Raw genomic sequence first — 14,120 nt, forward strand, 5'->3', positions numbered from 1 at the left:
CACCTATATCCATTTCATTACCCTTAATCGCTGCTCCTCGATTTGCATCCTTCTGGGATTATTTGAATGTTATAATGATCATATTTAATACTGGATCAGTTAAGTTGTTTAACTATATTGATAGTTATAAGTATTACTTCCTTTAGAACAGTTTGCTTTCTTTTGGGTCCTTATGTTTTTGGGCAAATACAATAAAGTCATCATTCCATGGTAATGTCTGTACATTATGTCCTCTCATGTCCATCCTGTCAAAATGCATTTTTTTCAATCTCTCTTTCTGGTAGATAGCTTTGTAGTAAAAATCACAAATATTTACTGCCACTTTAAGTTAAAATAAATATTCCTGGGCAAAAATATAGCTTTCGGTATATATAGAGTATATACTATGGGCCCAGAAATTGTGGTTAGGGGAATTTTTAAGACAGATATATTACTCCTTGTTATAATTTTATAAATATTATATTTGGAAAAAAAGAGAAAAAAATTGAACTATAAGGAAAGTTCAAAATTTCAGGCTAAGTAACTAAGTTGGTTACACCCTAAATATATCAGGTGCCTTTCTCAGATAACAGCAATTTTCTGTGATATCTATCCCGTGAGACTTAGTCTTTAGCAAGCCATTTCCGTTATGCTTTGGAGAAAACAAGTAACAAACAGAGCCCTGACACTGCCTGATCTTATAAAACTGCCCTGTGCTCATGAGATGCCTTGATGTTATTAATTCTGTGTCCCAACCTACCCAAGACACGGAAGTCTCTTCTTTTATGAGATCTGGCAGGTACTGATTGTTGGACACAGTACAGGGGAATTCTACATGTCCAGATAACGGATTATACCTCAGAAAAGAGCACAAGATGACAGGTTCATTCCCAGAGTGTTGTAGAGAAGTTAAGGTAAGGGTTTCCTAGCTAGATTCTTTGCTGTTTGCTATCATTAATGATACATTGTTGTGCTCTCTCTCTCTGTCCAGTTCACACTCCATCCATTCCCAATCCATAAATGGCATACAGCTCCTCCCAATATCTTTTTCTTCTTCCCAAATAATCTCTCCAACTCTCTGTGTTTAACTCTCTCTCTGTCCAAGCTGTTCCCACCCATGAGGCTTTCTTCCTGTCTCTTTCTGCCCCTAGCACCCCCCAGGGGTGTAATCTCTCTGGATATTTCTCAGTCACACTCATTGGGATCTGCCTATTCCAGGCCATGAGGCTGGGAAGGGGCTGGAATGGTCAGTGAAGCACAGCACTGAGTATGTCCAAGTCACTGATTCCTCTCTGTATCTTCTCTGCTAACAGGTGTGCACATGCATGTTTCAGAGGGAGACACCACTTGTCGAAGAGCGGAGGTTTCATGATGAGTGAGCCGAGCACAACATTCCAGCCTCCCACAGAGACCAGCTTGAATTATTCTGATACAAATAATGGGAACGAATACTCCAGAGACAATTTTACTGAAATGTCAATTAACAATGTCATTCTGCTCATCTGCCTGTTTGAGCGGGTGGGGAACGGAATAGTTCTCTGGTTCCTCAGCTTCCACATTAAGAGGAACCTCTTCACTGTCTATATCCTGAATCTTGGTGTGGCCGACTTTGGTTTCCTTCTCTTCCTGGCTATTTCCCTCACAATTGATACGATGAATAATTTCTTTTGTTTTAGTTTCGAATGGAGGCCTTTTCTGCTATTGTTTCGGTTGGCATACAATAGCAGCTTGTATCTCCTGACAGCCACTAGCATTGAGAGGTGTCTCTCTGTCCTCTTCCCTATCTGGCGCCAATGTCACAGAACAAAGCATTGTGTGTTCCTTGCCTCCCTGCTAATTGGACTAGTGCATTGTTTCTGTCCTCTTAATAGGACTGAAACGTGTCCAATGAAAGTCATAACCATGCACGTTCTGACTTTCCTGATATTCACTTCCATCATGGTTCTGTCCAATCTGATCCTGTCCATCAAGGTCAGATGTAGCTCACAGAAACGTCAGCCAAGAAAGCTCTGTGCTGTTATCCTGCTCACAGTCCTCTTCTTCCTTGCCTTTACTGTTCCCCTCTGTGTTCAGAGCTTTGTACTGCATTTTAATTATTCATTTCTCCCCACCTGGATATGTCTCATGCTGGCCTCAGTAAACAACTGCATCAACCCAGTTATTTACTTCCTAGTCGGGAGCTACAGAAAGCGGCGATTCGGGGGGGGGGAGGGTCTGTCAAAGTTGTGCTTCAGAGGGTATTTGAAGAGAAGGCAGATACTAGAAAGGATGGAGAGACCCACAGAATAGACCCACTAGAGATTGCTACTTAAATCCCTTCAGTATCCAGCCTGGCACACCATTTGCAGGGTATGAAGAGTTACCTAGATCACAGAATCAAAGAAATTAGCTGTGGAAAGGACCTTATAGGTCACTTGCTAAATTCCTTCCCACCTCCACCCAGACCAGGACGCTTCCCTAGAGCGGATCCCCAGGGTGTTCACTGCAGCTATAAAAACACAAATGGGTGACATGGGGCCGTTTGGAATGAATGGGGAAAGTCCTATTGATATGAAGTGGAGCAGGAATAGGCCCATAATGGTCCCATTCACATTGTTTTAGAAATGCCATTGACAAGGAATTTCAATTTTGGTGGCAAGTTTCTCCTGATGTCACCTGATGAGTGTTACTATCTCTTCTGTAAAGAGCTACTGTCAGTGACTCCCTCATAGCCTCATCATTTTTCCTGTAAATGCCAAGTAAAATACAGAGGTAAGAGACATGGTGGTGTGGGAAGGAATAATAATCATGGAGAAATATCCCCATGTAAATCATTGCACAGCCAGCTCTTGTGCATGAAATACAGGCAGATGTTCCATGCCACTATAGATTCTTGCTTATGCATAGTGATATATGAAACTTTCAGCTCCATTCCAATGGAAAAAATTCAAAATTACTACCAACCAAGCGAGGAGTTTAGTCCTTCTACTAATAATGCCTGGATCTTATGCCCAAAAACATCACATCTGTACCCGCCCACTGTTCACCTATCTCAATTATCTTCCGCTGTGCTGCCCCTCATGTGAACATGAATAAACACCATCTCACAATCACTCTCCTGTGTGGCTTCTCCTTGTCTCTTCCCCTGAATGGGAGACACACACAAATGCCCAAGGTCCAGGAGGATCCGACATTTCTATGGGTGGTCAGGGCATTTTCAAAAGGTGGGTTTTTTTTAGTCAAACGAATTGCCCCTCAGGGCTGGGGCTGCAAAGTATTGGGGGGGGGGCAGTGCAAAGGAGCAGAATACAGGTGATGGTCAAAGAATGGGTTGCTCAGTTGAAATTTGCAAAAAAATTTGCCTGAACAACTCCTCTTTCCTATGTGTCCAGTCAGGCTGTGCCGCTGCATTTCAGTCAGGGAGATGGCTAACAGAACAGGTGCACGTGACGCCACTCACCCAACAGGAAGCCACTCACAGCTCCAGCGACAGCAACAGCTGCCTGGACATTGCCGTGCACACTGTTCATAAAGGGACCACGGGGAATTCATGACAAACAAAAAGAGAGCTAGAGATAGAGCTGGATGGCTGTACGCTTAGGGGGTATCCCCAAGAGACATGATAAGAACCACATGTGACTAAAATAGTGAAGGAACCATCCTTGACTTGCTATTAAGAGAGATCTTTACTCAAATTTGGCCCCTTCCATTTCACATTTCCCTGGATTATACATTTTTAGTAATTTGTGGAATAAAATTATTAGCACTCAGCACCTTAAAATACACCCTTCTCCCTAATATGCAGGAGAAAAACATGGAGAAATACCGCCGTGTAGGGAGCACACAAAGGGATGAAAAAAATGAATTAGAACTGTAACAGGTTGGGTCAAAGAAACCACCTAGATGTGCTGGGATACCACTGAGAACAAACACCCCTGCCAGAAGAGGCTTCTCTCTGCTTCTGTCTTACTGAGTTAGATACTTCAATCAGCTTCAGCACAAACCCAGGGGTTGGGTCACACATCTCTGCAGTTCACTGAAACTGAAATCCACTCAGCTCAGGGGCTTCTTAATAAACCTGGACTTTCCCAACACCCAGTATTCAGTCTTTCTGTGAGCGTAAACCCCGAATAAATCCATTTTACTCTGTATAAAGCTTATACAGGGTAAACTCATAAATTGTCTGCCCTCTAAAACACTGATAGAGAGATATGCACAGCCCTTTGCTCCCCAGGTATTAATTACTTACTCTGGGTTAATTAATAAGCAAAAAGTGATTTTTTTAAGTATAAAAAGTAGGATTTAAATGGTTCCAAGTTATAACAGAGAACAAAGTAAGTTACCAAGCAAAATAAAACAAAGCACACAAATCTAAGCCTAATACATTAAGCAACTGATTATAGATGAACTCTCACCCCCAGAGATGTTCCAATAAGCTTCTTTCACAGACTGGACTCTTTCCTAGTCTGGGTCCAGCAATCACTCACATCCCCGTAGTTACTGTCCTTTGTTTCATTTTCTTTCAGGCATCTCTTGGGGTGGAGAGCCCTTCTCTTGAACCAGCTGAAGACAAAATTGAGAGGGTTACAGGGCCTTTTATATTCTCTCTCGTGGGTGGGAACCCCTTTGTTCTTCTGTGCAAAGCACTGCAACAAGATGGAGTTTGTAGCCACCTGGGCAACTCACATGTCCATGAATGATTCAGCTTTTTGCAGGCCGACGCCATTGTTTACATGTGAGTTTGAACGTTCCCAGGAAAGCTCAGATGTGGATTGGCATCTCCCAAAGTCCTTTTTCAGTTTAATGTTTCTTGATTGGGCACTTAGTGAGAATAGTCCTTTCTCAAGAAGCTGAGAAAATGCTTCACAGAGGCTACTTAGAATCAAACACATTGATACAAGCACATGGCCAATATTCATAACTTCAAATACAAAAATGATACACACACATACAGATAGCATAATCATAACCAGCAAACTACAACTTTTCCATAGACACTCCACTTGACCTCCTCTGTATAAGACCTGGTGCAGCCATAGGACCCTGGTTGCAACAATGATCTATACGGTCACAGTTCATGTTAATAATGTCACAAGACCCTTATATAGAGTCTAGGCCCTGGACAGCAAGCCCACCTGGGAAGGAAGGGACACGTCCATGGCTTGTCCAATGCGGCACCTCCTTTATTTGGGGGGGAGACAGAGTTCAGGTTCCTCTTTGCTTAACCTTCCAGCCCATCCTCTCCTCTGCCCTCCCCCTCTCCAGGCTCTCTTTGGGTCTCTCTTTCCCAACCTGGATAAGCCCTGGATACAGGAGCTACCTCTCCCTCTTGGTGAGACATGAAAAGGGCAAGGCTGTTCTGTATCCTAACATTCTGACAACATTATGCTAGTTGGGAGGGGCTTGCTTCCGGTCACTGTCTCCAATCTCCATTTGTAGGGAGCCTTGGGTAGGTCGATCTGAGAGAAATGTCTCCCATCAGCCAATGAGGCAAATACACCCTGTATTCTAGGAGAAGGACACTGATCTGCAGACCACACTGGGTTCATGGGAACCTTGCAATTACCACAGATAAGCACAGCCCCATTCTTTGGTCTAAATGAGCCACTGTCTTACAATCTCTGGGGATGCAATTTATGCTTCAGTTTCACTTCCTTTCCAGTCACTCTCTATCTCACTGCATTCCTGGATTTGGATCCAATCCTGGTCATTACGTGTTTTTTCTTTTCCTTTGTATACAACACATGTAATGTAAAGGGACCACAGGAGTTCTCTCATATTGGCTTAGCCTAATCTCCTTCCTTGAACTCTATCAAATGGCAGGCACGAGGTTACACTCTGGTGTGCTGAGAAGGGGGTTTCTGGAGCCCAGAAAGAGATAAGGTTTTATTGAAACCTTTGTTCACCATTACCACATTAAGCAAGTCACTGCAGTCCAGGCTTTAGTGTCAAGTGTGGCAATTCCCATTATAACAACCCCAATTAGAAACCTTTTTTAGCCTTTTATTTAATCACACAGAAAAAGAAGGGAAAACAGTCAAAGTATTAAATTAGGCTATCAGTATAACAATATCCCTCATTCCCTTTCCCTGTAGCTGTATGGAGTCTTTTAGAGGGAACCTCCTGATTGAGCCCTGGATTCTATTGCATACAAAACAAGACAGATTATGTACAGATTGTTTTTGAGATGTGGGCATCCCGAGTTCATTAAATGGATCCCAAATCCCAAGCCATGTGTCTGAGACATCCCTGCTCCCACTAGGCCCAACCGCATGGGCTTCCTTCCACAGCATTAGAGGTGCTAACCGTCTTTAAAGCTAGGAGCCCACAGGTTCAAGTGTAAGCAGGTCAGGTCTCTGGATCCAAAATCCTGGATCTGATGTGGGCTGGCTACAGGTCAAGCAGGCTGCAGGTAGTGACAGGAGGAGCAGACTGACCCCTTCTGAGGCTTTTCTGCCGGCTGAGGTTACAGACAGGCCAGTTGCTGGGCCTGGAAGCACTGTGCTGGCAGATTGCAGGGAGAGCTCCTTTCTCCTCCTCTCCCCATCTGTGCCAAGTGACAGGAAAGCTGGGCTATCCACAGCCTCTATCCTGCTTTCCCAGGTATCCAGATTCTGCACAGATCAGAAACTGCTCAAAGTCTGTCTGACTGTCTTCTGCCCTCTGATTGGCTGTTGGAGGTTGAGGGAAAAGGGTTGCCAGGGTGACTGTGATGTGTGGGTCACATCCCCTCCCCTTCCCTCCTGCTTCTGGGGAAGTTGACAGGGCAGAACTCTGTCATGGACCCTAGGGCGGCCCAAAAGTCATGTCTCTTCTCTCATCCACTGCCCACTCGCTAAGGGATGGGTGACTATATAGCTATATATTAGTCTGGGTCCCTGTGACACTCTGTACCTCAAAGTAGCACCCTGGAACCCCCCAGGCTGTGCTTAATGGCTTTTTAAGAAGAAGCCACTATGCCAGGGATGCCTCAGAGAAGGCATGTATGCCATGGGGGTGGGGTAACCCTTGTCACAGCAAGGATCTTTCTAGCGGTTGGAAGAAAGTATAAAAGACCAGTGATGACAGCATCACTTGGCATCTCTCTCCCCTGCCCCCCATCTCAACATGTGCAATATCATCTGGAAGAAAAAGACTCTAAACTAGGGAGATTGGTCCCAGGCTGGAAGGGGATCAAGTCTGTGTACTGAAGAACTGTAAGCTGTCTGTACCATCTGTTGCGGTGACAGACTGATTCAAATCTTACTTAGACTGCAAATTATTTTTGTTTCTTAAGTAACCAACTGTGATCTCTATGTCTGCTACCTATATCAGTTAAAGTCTACTTAGATTGTGGAATGTGTAATTTCTATTGTGCTTTGATGTTCTATATAGTTATGTTTTATGTTAAGTCAAGGACATTTCTAAATGGTAGTTATTGTCATTTTTGCCTTGCATAGAATCTTTTCTGTAGGAGTCTTTAACTATAAATTATAGGTGAAGCTACTGCAGATTGTAATCTTGGGAAGTGCTTGTTTAAAGAGTCTGACTCTTCTCCCTTGTCAACAGATGTGAAGAGTCTTTTCCTAGGATGTACCAAAGAAAAGCGGTGTGTCACACCTGGTTTATCGAGACCACAAAAGCTAAGCCAGGAGCCTCTTATCACCCCGTCTCTTCCCCTCATTCTTCAGAGAGAAAAATTTGATTTAAACTCCCACAACCAGTTCTAGATATATTCTTATTAGGAATGATTCCTTTTATAAACATTCTGAAGTCTTCACTCTTCCAGGAGAAGAAGGGTTGGGAAATATTTTGACTGCTTCTCATCTCATTTTTCTATTTAAATATGAAAACCATTGTTTATTACTTAAACACTTAAGATTGTATAAGCTTCTTTTGTGATGTTTATTTGCAAATATCACATCTAAATCTAAGAATCTAATATGGCTACCATTCCTATGTGAATAGTGAGATATTTTGTGTACTGACGTGGAATCAAATACGTTACTATATAGCAGGTTACTGATACAAGAAGCCATTAGAGTATAAAATATTTACTTTAATTGGGAAATTAATTGGGGAGTTGTCGGGCAATGCTTAAGTAATTCCCTTACCAAACAGAAAAACAAGAACCTCTACAAGGATGGGAAACGGAAAAGACAATGGTGTCTTTGATGACTGTATAAGATTAAGGACTGTCTTCAGGCAAGGCTACAATAAAAAGATAATTTTAAAAGCTTTTACATTGGAAGTACTTACTAGTATTCAGACTCAAATGAAATAGAAACAGAATTTCAACTGCTTTAATAGAAATAAAGGCATATCTCAGAAAATTATCCAAATAACAGTTAAAATTCTATCCTTACAGATGTTTTTAGAATTTTCCACCAAAAAGACAAAAGCAATGTCAGCATAAAGCTAAAGAAGAATTACATCCCTGCAGAATACGCATTAGCAGATTGCATATTCTTGAAGTGACTCTCCCACAAAGCTGTTGAGCCAATGAAAAGGTAACAGTGACTGATACTTGGATTTAGCCAAGCCCCTGAAGGAGGTGTGTCTCCACCTTCCGTGGGTACATCTACACACAGCAACTGGGATTGTGCTTCCCACCACAGACAGGCAGATGAGCGACCTCTGCTCAAACTACTGTGCTACAAATAGCAGTGTCATAAATATAAAGGGAAGGGTAAACACCTTTAAAATCCCTCCTGGCCAGAGGAAAAATCCTTTCACCTGTAAAAGGTAAAGAAACTAGGATAACCTCGCTGGCACCTGACCAAAATGACCAATGAGGAGAAAAGATACTTTCAAAAGCTGGGAGGAGGGAGAAAAACAAAGGGGCTGTGTCTGTCTGGGTGAGGCTTTTGCCGGGGACAGAACAGAAATGGAGTCTTAGAACTTAGTAAGTAATCTAGCTATATATGCGTTAGATTATGATTTCTTTAAATGGTTGAGAAAATAAGCTGTGCTGAATGGAATGGATATTCCTGTCTGTGTTTTTGTAACTTAACGTTTTGTCTAGAGGGAGTCTCTATATTTTGAATCTAATTCCCTGTAAGGTATTTACCATCCTGATTTTATAGAGGTGATTCTTTTTTACTGTTTCTTCTATTAAAATTCTTCTTTTCAAGAACTGAATGCTTTTTTCATTGTTCTTAAGATCCAAGGTTTTGGGTCTGTGTTCTCCTAAGCAAATTAGTGAGGATTTTTACCAAACATTCCCCAGGAAGTGGGGTCCCAGGTTTGGGAGGATTTTGGGGGGAAAGACGTTTCCAAACAACACTTTCCTAATAAAATAAACCCGGATAAAGGTTTGGTGGTGGCAGGTGAAGTCTAAGGGCAAAGGATAAAATAGTTTGTACCTTGAGGAAGTTTTAACCTAAGTTGATAAAAGTAATCTTATGAGGTTTTTCATGCAGGTCCCCTCATGCCTGAAATTTAACTAACCAATCTTAACATATTGTAACACGATTATTTAACCAATTATATCCCACCACCTTAATTAGTTTACACCCAGCAAAATTAATTATACATCAGACGAAAACAATCACGGAACCAGACAGAGATTATACAGACACACAATAGGGAAATGGGGACTACAATGCTCGAACAACACAGAAATGAGGATTTCACATGCCAGCTATTGATAAGTGAGTTCTTGCCAGACAGGATGCTATCAAACTAAGTTTTCTTTTACATTTTCTAGGCACTTCCCTTTCTCAGGAGGTGACAGGCACTGTCAGGACAGGATTGTATTCCTAACAGCCCAATAGCACCTTATTTCAATGTGACTAGTTTGGAATGTAAGGATGTGCTGGTTTACTTCGCAGCTTATGGCTGCCTCTGCTGCTTAGCCAAAGGCCTTCGCCTAAGAACAGGGCCTCAGACTGGCATAGTGAGAGAAGGCCTTATACAGTCAGACAGTGATTTTGATTCTTTCTTTTATACCTCTATAACTAGCTAAGTGATAAGAATACACCTAAATTCTTAGAGTATAGGCCTTTACAGACAGGCCTGAATATCTATATCCTAACAGCACGTACATTATTTCCTCTCACACCCACCCTGTCAAAATGCATTTTTTCAATCTCTCTTTCTACTCGATGGATTTTTAGTAAGAAACACAAACAACCTATTGCCACCTTAATTTAAAAAAATACAATGACAGGAAATATATTTTGGGGATCTGAGGAATATGTATCAAGAGCCCGATACCGTGGCGATCAGAGCTTTCATGGCAGACACAAAATCCATAACCAAGTGTAACAGAAATATGTTTGGAAAAATTAAACAGTTAAGACAGTGCTAATTTTCAAGATAATAAATACAACCTAAATGCACCAGAGCCATTTTTGGTTATCTGTCCCATGAGACAATCTTTAGAAAGCTATTTCCTTTATGCTTAGCAGATCAGAAGCGATCAGAGAAGGGAAGCAGAGGCCTGATACTTTCTTTTGTTACAAAACTGCTCAGTGATCACGAGATACCTATGATCTCAGTGTACCTCCCTGTCCAGTGCAGAGAAGGCATTTCTCTGATGGAACCCAGCAGGGACTGGGTGTCATTTGCAGCAGAGGAGCTGACAGGGAAATTGTTAGTGTCTTGACAACAGATTATTACTCAAAGAACTTTTACAAGAAGATCCTATGGGCAGAATTACAATTAGTGACCAACTGACACTGAGATTCTAAAGTGGATCAATTCCAGCCCACCTCCCATAAACACTCAGTTAAGGCACCAGGGAGTAGAGGGTTGCAAGATAAGGGTTTGGTGGATGGATTCTGTGTTCTTTGCCATCATTAACAATACATGGATGCTCTCTTTCTCTCTCTCCCATTGTCCATTTTCTACCCGTCTCTTTCTCCTATCATTCCTTTTCCATCTATGGTTAACAGCCCCTCCCAATTTCCCTCTTTCCCTCACCACTCCTCTCTTCATCTCTCTTTGTGTTTAACTTGTCTCTCTACCTCTGCTTCCAGGCTGGTCCTCACTCGTCAGCCTCTCTGTGTCCCTAGGATCCCCCAAGGCCATTGTTGCTCTGAATATCTCACACTCATTGGGATCTGGTTTTTCCAGGGAGGCTGGGGAGGGGCTGGAACTATCAGTGTAACATAGCGCTGGGGATGTCCAAGGCACTGATTCCACTCCCTCTGATCTCTGCTAACAGGTGTGTGAGAGAGGGGGAGAAGGAGAGACCAGAATCCTTCAGCAGAGGTTTCATGATGACTGAGGTGAGCACAGTGTACCTACCCCCAGCAGAGCCCAGCCTGGATAATGGAACCAAATATAATGAGACTGATTTCAAAACAGACCATTTAACTGCAGTGATCATTGATAGTGTCACTCTGCTCCTCTGCCTGTTCGGGCTGTTGGGGAATGGGATTGTGCTCTGGCTCCTCGGTTTCCACATTAAGAGGAATCCCTTCACCATGTACATCCTCAACTTGGCTGCTGCCGACTTTGGCTGCCTCTTCTGCTTGGCTGTTTTCCTCACAATTTATACTGTCATAAATTTATTTTCTCTTAGTTTAGAAGTAGTTTACTCAATGAAGTATTTAACGTGCTGGTTCTGTTCATGTACAGCACCAGCCTATATCTCCTGACGGCCATCAGCACTGAGCGGTGTGTGTCCACTTCCTCATCTGGCAACGATGACGCTGCCCAAAACACTTGTCTGCCATTGTCTGTGCCCTGCTCTGGGCTCTCTCTTGCGTGCTCACTGGATTGAGAGATTTGTTTGTGTTTTGGACTCCTTTGCAAATTGTATCATGATGCTCACTGCAATCTCTGTTACAAATTTCCTGATATTCGCTCCCATTATGGTTCTGTCCAGTGTGACCTTGTTCATCAAGGTCCAACGTAGTTCCCAGCAACATCAGCCAGGGAAGCTCTATATCGTTATCCTGCTCACAGTCCTCTTCTTCCTGCTCTTTGCTGTTCCCCTCAGTATTGTCATCTTCCTCCAGAATTTTGATTATGATTTAAATCTCATGCTGGCCTCTATCAACAGCAGCATGAACCCAATTATTTACTTTCTTGTCGGCAGCTACAGGAATCGGCAATTCAGTGTCGAAATTTGCACTCCAGAGGGTTTTTGAAGATAAGGCCGATCCCAGAGATGAAAGGGGGTCCTTCAGTGGAGAAACAATGGTGATGGCCACTTAAATCCCTATGGCAATCGGCCTGGAAGACCCTATTATGGACTCGAGGTTGCTCTTGAACAGAAGTTCTCAGCCCGTGGGCCGCTTGCAGCCCAATCAGCATGTAGCTGAGGCCCATGTGACAGACTCACGACTGTGCAGGTAGTGAATATATATATATATATTTTTATATATATATATATATATATAGTGTGTGTGTGTGTGTGTGTGTGGAAGCGGCCCATATAACACAGAGAGAGCTGCATATGTGACCCCCCCCCAATGGTAAACAAGTGGAGAACCACTGATCTAGAATGATCATAAAATCAAAGAAATTAGAGACAAGAAAGTTCCCATCATGCTATTCCTGTGTGTTCTCTGTATCCAGAGAGGATTGTCATCATCACTCAGGGCCTAATCCTGGTGCCATTGAAATCAGAGGCAACATTTCCTTTGAAATTAATAGGAACAAGATCGGGACCATACTATTCATTGCTGTAATAAGGAATACATAGAGAATGCAAAAGTCAATGGTAAAATCTGTTTAGCATGGCGTGACACAGCTTCTGACATCATACTAGTTAAAGCAAGTCTTGTCAGAGAGGAAGACTATTTGCCAGATAAGTGTGTGAATATTGTAGCTCTCTCTTGAATATTTTGTTAATGTGCCTTTGGCCAAAATCCAGAGACGTCAACCAGGAAAACTATACACCACTATCCTGCTCACTGTCCCCTTCTTTCTCATCTTTGCTGTTTCTCTCAGGCTCTGGAACTTTCTCTAGTTTTTTAATTATTCTTTTACCATGCTGAGATATGTCACATGCTGGCCTCTGCAAACAGCAGCGTCAACTCAGTTATTTACTTCCTAGTTGGGAGATCCAGGAAGCGACGATACAGGGGATCACTTAGGTCACACTCCTAAGTCTCTTTGTAAATCAGGCTGATCACAGAGAGGATGGAGAGCAGCCCAGGGCAGACCCAGTGGAGATGCCAACTTAAATCCCCACAGCACCCAGCCTGGGAGATCCTGTTCTGGGGCTAGAGATTTCCCTAGATCCCAGAATCAAAGTACTTCCAAATGAAAAAGGCCTTTTAAGTGACCTACTTGCAGCACAGGCTAGTTCCCTGTAGTACATTCCTCAAATGAAGATAATAATGTCCCAGTATAAATCAGTCGTATCGAGCGCTATTGCAGCAAGACAGCCCCATGAAATGTCTAATATCCCAGTATCTTCTGCTCTGGACTCTCCTTTATATAAGTTTGGTTTTGGAACCAGAACCAGTATTCAATCTAGCAATGAAAAATAGAAGGTGAGTTTAATCTAATCTCCTCATAGTCCCTGGCACCACACAGACCATTATCACATCCCACATATTCTCCCAAAGTGTAGTCTCCTATGTGTATCTTATCATGGTATCCGCATTGTACTTTGCTCTCTGTATCTAACGTATGTTTGAGATCAATAAACACAAGCAACATCTCTGAGCTGTCCTTGATCCTCATCCATGCACTTCTAAAATGCTTCCCAAATCTTTCTGGCTGCTATTCTTCCCTTGCAACACTTCCTATGGGAGATGGGGCCATGGGATAGGATGGCATCTAAATGGCAATGCTTTCTGTCTGCATCACATTTACTCTCATGGGCAAATATCTTGGCAGTGCCATCCACCAATGGAGTTATCCAGAGAGCTGCTTTAAATGTTTGTTTTTAATTTCAGGGGCAATTGGAGGGGCACACAAAAAATGTTCATTTTGTTTGCATTTTTTCCCTATTTTTTTTTCAATTTTTCAGCAAAATAAATTCAACATGAAACAATGTTTTAAGGGCTTTCCTTTCTTCCCCCTCCTTTTCTAGTAGGGGATAAGGATTTAAAAAAAAATTAAGGTGAACAATAGAAGAATCCTGATATCCAAAAAGAACTTTTGTTTGTTTCATTTACGAAAATATCCTCCAAAAAAAATCTCAACAGAAATGTTGAATCCATCAAAAAAAGCATTGGCCATGTACTATAATTTTACACAAACAATATTTTTTGCCA

At 42.4% G+C, this 14,120-nt stretch overlaps 2 pseudogenes; both read left to right on the forward strand.

Moving 5' to 3' along the window:
- Window positions 1-638: 638 nt before the first annotated feature.
- LOC102929366 lies at window positions 639-3,060 on the forward strand (annotated as a pseudogene).
- An 8,051-nt stretch (window positions 3,061-11,111) lies between these two features.
- Window positions 11,112-12,132, forward strand: LOC102948243 (annotated as a pseudogene).
- Window positions 12,133-14,120: the final 1,988 nt, after the last annotated feature.

Source organism: Chelonia mydas, chromosome 6, assembly GCF_015237465.2.
Source record: "Chelonia mydas isolate rCheMyd1 chromosome 6, rCheMyd1.pri.v2, whole genome shotgun sequence".
Classification (NCBI taxonomy): domain Eukaryota; kingdom Metazoa; phylum Chordata; order Testudines; family Cheloniidae; genus Chelonia; species Chelonia mydas.